Below are 6,306 nucleotides of genomic sequence, written 5' to 3' on the forward strand. Positions count from 1 at the left end.
TTAACTAAAAAGTCTTTTTGAGTGAAAAACAGATTTAAAGGTGATACCGACTATCGCTCGCGTAACACCAGAGTTTAAACTTACAAACGCCTGCTATTGCAACACATTTATTCTTCTAAACTCTATTTTTGGAAATAATTATTTTTACAATTTAAAATAACCTTTGTTGTCGCTCTAGATTTAATATAAAATCTGATTTTTATTTCTAAGCTAAGATACAGGTTCTTCTCCTTCGAAACAAAGCCAATATCTCTAAGTTTAACGCTTTCGTGGTAATTAATTTCAGTTTAAAACATTATAAAAATCAGCCCTAAAAACGAATCCCAATTTAACCGGTAATTTCCAACTTAGATGGAGTACCGTCGAAACGACAGTCCTCGCATTCTGGACCCAAAACGGTTTAGCCAGACATATTTGACATACTGTTCATATTAAATTCACTATGCGTACCAAATAAATTTCTAAACATGATAATATAATGATGATAATGAGAAGTAGTAGTAACTAGTGTTGGGGGAGTTTTTCACTAAGGAGCAATGAACATTGTGGCACTTCTTCTTTTTTGAGCAATACCTTTGTGAGAGACACACCACATATTCACCTAAAACTTTAAGATGATAGGTGGGTGAGTTCTCACATTTATAAATGCTCAAGCCTCCACATTTTCAACTAATATGGGACTATTATCCACACTACTCATACTTGATACATTCTCAACACTCCCCCTCAAGTGCAAGTCCATAATACTTCCCCCAAGTGAAAGCTCTTCTTACTTCCCCAAACTCTTGTACCGCACATAACGGTTCTTATTCACCACACTGGCACCGTTGACACTCTTCAACGAAACACTTTTTATTCACCACACTAGCGCCGTTTGACTTTCAATACAAGTAAGTTAGTCCCTTTTTCAAACCAAAGGCTCATGATACCATTTGTTGGGGGAGTTTTTCACTAGGGAGCATTGAACATTGTGGCACTTCTTCTTTTTAGAGCAATACCTTTGTGAGACACACCACATATTCACCTAAAACCTTAAGATGATAGATGGGTTGGTTTTCTCACTTATAAATGCTCAAGTCTCCACATTTTCAACCATTGTGGGACTATTATCCACACTACTCACACTTGATACATTCTCAACAACTAGCATGCAAACAATAATATACGAGTACAATGGATTTCAATATGATATATTTAAAACTAGTAAAAAAATCAAAGATGACAATTATAATATTAAAACCTAAAAGAATAAAATGTATAAAAATTAAAGAAGAAAAATACATACTGAAAGTAATACAGTGCGGGAATTGGAAACTGAAAAACTTGTAAATAAAACTCTGAAATTAATACGGCGGCAAGCTTAAACAATGAAGGATCCAAGTACAAACATGAAATTTGCATAATCTTAGAACTATGGTGTGCTTATTACTCAATATGAACAATAAATCACTTTTACAATAAATGATGTTTTTGCCTACTTGATACTAGAAAACTTGCACCCCTAAAACCTAGAAACTAAGATTATATATAGTGTTCAAATAGTTGAGAAGTCAATCAAATTCGTGTGGAAGTAGTTGAGAGAAAAGTTCTGAAGTGGGAGAAGACTGAGCAATTCAGTTGCTATTTTTCTAGACACGAAGTCCATGGTGGACGCCATGGCCTCATGGAGAATGCCATGAGCATTGAGTAGTTAACGTGTCTGGTGGAGGGGCCATGGCGAACACCATGCCCCTGTGGCGAACACCACACACTTCAGACTTTAATTTTTTTACTTTTTCTTCAAGGTGGGTGGTACCCCATGGGTACCACGTCATGGCGCACGCCATAGAGGTCGTCACCAGTGCATTTTCTGTACTTCTTCATTTTTGGTCATTTTTGCTCTGTTGTCTCTTGTACCAACTCCTACTTGGAAAATACCTGAAACAAGGAGAAACTACCAACTACATAAAAGTGACAAAATAAAATCGAAGGCTAAGTGAGTTGAGTAAGAAAATACGGTATATTATGCGGTTATCAAACTCCCCTACACTTAAATCCTTTCTTGTCCTCAAGCAAACAACCAACATGATACAAACAATGTAATTTCAACAAAGACACAACATCACTTCTACTTGTACGTGATTGCTCATTTGGTTTGGCTAACGTTAGATCAATAGGTACTAAGTCAACACCAAGGACACCGTATGGACACAATTCCACATTCCATGGTAAAAAATCCCCTCCTATGCAAACCAATATGAATCATGCTATTATGGCTCAACCTATATCACTCATCATCTTTCACCCTTTTTCATTCAAGTCTAATTACATTAAGCCTGTTATCTTTTCACACATATAGTAAGGAAACCTATTAGTGACTATGATCATTTTTAAATCCAACTCATGCACGTTGGCTTTATAATTAATTTTCCTTTTTTGTTCATTTTGTTCATTTTTTTGCGCATGATTATTCACTTATTTGCATCAGTCTTCCTACGTAGTGTGCGCCTAAGATGGTGTTGACTACTAATATAAACTACTCAATGGTTACTTAAAAAGAAGACTTAAGGTTTCAGCATAACATGTATCCAAATTGATTTTCATAGTTGGGAGACTCTCAGGTGTCAGGACGGTACCGATTTTGTCGGGACTTTCCCAAGTCTCTCAAACATAGCCAATACACTAAAACAATCTATATACTTTTGGAGTGTGTCATGAAGAAATTTTTTGTTGGTGCTCAATTTTTAAGGAGAGTTTAACAACCGACATAAACCACACATAAATGACTCGACATCACATGCATTGACTCTACTAACAACAATTAAACTAGAAATTGATAAAATCCTAATAAACATGAAATAAACTAGAAAAGCAATAAATCTAACTAAAAAAACAATAAGAAGAAGGAAGAAAACAGTAAAGTTCCTCCCCCACACTTAAACCAAACATTTTCCCCAATATTTTGATAAAAGTGGGAAAAGGAAGAAAGAATCTGGTGAAGAAATTAGCGTCGACCATGACCACGGCCTCTTCTATATCCTCCACGACCATGGTGAGGGTTAGGTGGCATACCCATAATGTGCATATATTATATCATGTCATCCATCCCCATATGTAGTCCCATAATCCCCTCGTTAGATCTGTTATATTATGCTCGGTCTGTCCTGCATAATCATGATGTTGCTCTCGTACCAGCTGAATGTGTGTCATCATGTCAAGCTACCGCTGTTGCATAACTCAGAACATGGTGTCACGCTCTATATCTATATCATTCCGGCGGTGGAGCTTCTGGAGAGCATCACCAAGGGCTGTTCGGATAGCAACATAATCATATTCTTGTAGATATTGTTGCCCGAATGATGTCTGCATCTGAGACATATATTGCATCATCGATGTTTATTGTTGATGCATGGCATATATCATGTTATCTGTAACACCCCGATAAAATAAGATAATTATTTAATTTAAGTTTAATAATATATTTATTAATTTAATTAAATAATTGGAATATTATTATTGGAATTATTATTATTGGATTATTATTTTTATTGGAATAAAAGTTGGAATTAGAAAAGGTCTCATTTGGTAAAAAGGGTTATTTTCACATGAAAAGGAAAAAGAGACAGAAAAGTGGAAAAAGGGCAAAAAGAGAAGAGCAAGAGAACAAGGGTTGCAGAGAGGAAGAGCTTGAAGCTGAAGATTCGCCGGATTAACTCAGGTAAGGGGGGTTTATCGTCGTTTAACGGGTATTATGGGATAACATGTAATGGGTAGTGATAAACCATTGATTTGTCTCTGATTTGAATGATGCATGATGAAATTGTGAACTTTTGGATGAACGAAAATTGGATTATAATTGAAGGAAATTCGTAAGAATTAGATGTAAAAATGTTAGAAATTGTGAAACCGAATAGGGTATGATTCATGTTAGATGATACGAACGATTACTCTGTAAAATTGGACTGTGGGAGGTTGGATCTGAGGAATCTCGTGGTAGAGAAAACCATAGCAGATCTGGAAATCTGGTTTCTGGTCATACGCGTATGGCACTAGGCAATACGCGTATGAGATGGTCTGGTACGCGTATGGCACTAGGCAATACGCGTATGGATGAGGAAGATGATGTTTTTAACGTGGTTTGGTCTCTGTTGATACGCGTATGGGGAAGTGGTACGCGTAGCATAAGCGTATGAGACAGGTGATACGCGTATGGGATTGGCTGAGGAATGGGCCATACGCGTATGAGACTAGGCAGTACGCGTATGGGCAGGATTGTGATTTTTTCTGTGCTATTGTTGTGCAGTTTTTGGTTGTTCAGCTGAGTAATGTAATTTAGCTGATGTATGATAGAGTAGGGATCATTTCCCGTTGTTTTGAGCAGTATAGGTATTAGTAGAGTGTGCTAATGCTGTGATTGATTATGTGGTATGACATGATATGATTATGTGGTGAATATGTTGATGATGTATGATGATATGCATAATGTTGTGAATGTATCTATCATGTATGAAATTATGAATGGACTGTTTATGGCTTAGAGTGTGAGCATATGTCCATTGTGGATGATTGTTGATGTTTGCATGACTAAGCGATTTAGCTTGCATATTGTGGCCTTTATGGTGGTAGCTAATTCCCATGGTGAGGAATTAGTGAGTGAGTATTATGGATTGTTGTTGATGTTTGCATGCTAGGTGATTAGCGTGCATATCATAGCCCTTGGGGTGGTAGCTAATTCCCATGGTGAGGAATTAGTGAGTGAGTCACTAGATCTCAAATGAATGGGACTAGTGAGCTTGGTAGCCGTATCTGGATTTGATCGGTGAGGTTGAACTATATGTTCACGAATAGTCGGTACCGCATGCATGGAGTCTCATTGCATAATGTATGTATGTATGGCGTATAATATGAATGGATGTATTCCAATATTATACGTGTGTTTTATGGTTGTGTTGAGTTCGAGTATGATGATGATGATGATTATGAGTTGATATTGCAGTTGCTGAATATGTGTGATCTGATTAGGGTGATGATGTGTGTTAAATTACTTAGCATTACATGATGTTTTATAATGCTTATTATATCGATTGAGGAACTCACCCTTACAACTATTTTTCAGGTAACGAGCAGTGATTGAGTAGGAGCTAGTACTTGGAGTCTAGTGTAGTTCCTTAGTGGGTCATGCTCTGGTAGATGTAACATCGGGAAGGGATGTTTTAATTGTTTTATTGTTGGTTGTTGAACCAGTTTACATGTAATGTGTTACATGTTTTGCATGATTGATTTGATTTCTATCCGCTACGAATTATGAAATGTTATTTTGATTAAATAAAGAGCATGACAGTTATCATGGTGAATGGTGTGAAGTGATTGTGTGACACCCTTAATTGCATATCTACTCTGATATATATTTGTTGTTTTAATTAAATATTTGGGGTATTTTAGAAGGGTGTTACATTAGTGGTATCAGAGCATAGTCGGTCGAGTCGAGTCGTAATTATTCTGTTCCCCTGTACGGGATAGGTGTTGTGTAACCCTATCGGTACTTATTGTTTAGCTTGTTGGGTTTTCAGAATAGAGATGGCTGGAAGAGGTAGAGATGATGCTGCGATTGCTGAGGCTCTGGGTATGCTAGCTGGAGTACTTGGAGGGAATCCGAATGTTGTGGGCTTGGGAGCTGCTCGTCAACTGAGTGAGTTCCAGAAGAACAATCCTCCAATGTTCAAGGGGGCATACGATCCAGATGGTGCTCAGAAGTGGTTGAAGGAGATTGAGAGGATCTTCCGAGTGACTGAGTGTGCCGATAACCAGAAGGTCAGGTTCGGTACGCATATGCTGTCAGAGGAAGCAGATGATTGGTGGGTTGCTACCCGCACTGAGTTGGAAGTTGCTGGGAATGCTGAGATCACTTGGGCGGTGTTCAGAGAGAGATTCCTGAGGAAGTACTTTCCAGAGGATGTCAGAGGAAAGAAAGAGATAGAGTTCTTAGAATTGAAGCAGGGCAACCGGTCTGTTACTGAGTATGCTGCTAAGTTCACGGAGCTGTCGAAGTATTACACTCCCTATGATGAGGCTACTGGGGAATTTTCAAAATGTGTGAAGTTTGAGAACGGGTTACGTCCCGAGATCAAGCAGGCTATTGGGTATCAGCGGATTAGAGTGTTTTCTGACTTGGTTGACTGTTGCAGGATTTTTGAACAAGATACCAAGGCCAGAGCGGAGAGCTATCAGCAGAGGGTTGATAGGAAAGGCAAGAATCAGAATGATCGTGGGAAGCCGTATGCAGTTGGCAAAGGTTTCCAGAGACAGAGTGGGATGAGGAGACCTAGT

The sequence above is a fragment of the Lathyrus oleraceus genome, chromosome 3 (genome assembly GCF_024323335.1).
Source record: "Lathyrus oleraceus cultivar Zhongwan6 chromosome 3, CAAS_Psat_ZW6_1.0, whole genome shotgun sequence".
NCBI classification, from domain to species: Eukaryota; Viridiplantae; Streptophyta; class Magnoliopsida; order Fabales; family Fabaceae; genus Lathyrus; species Lathyrus oleraceus.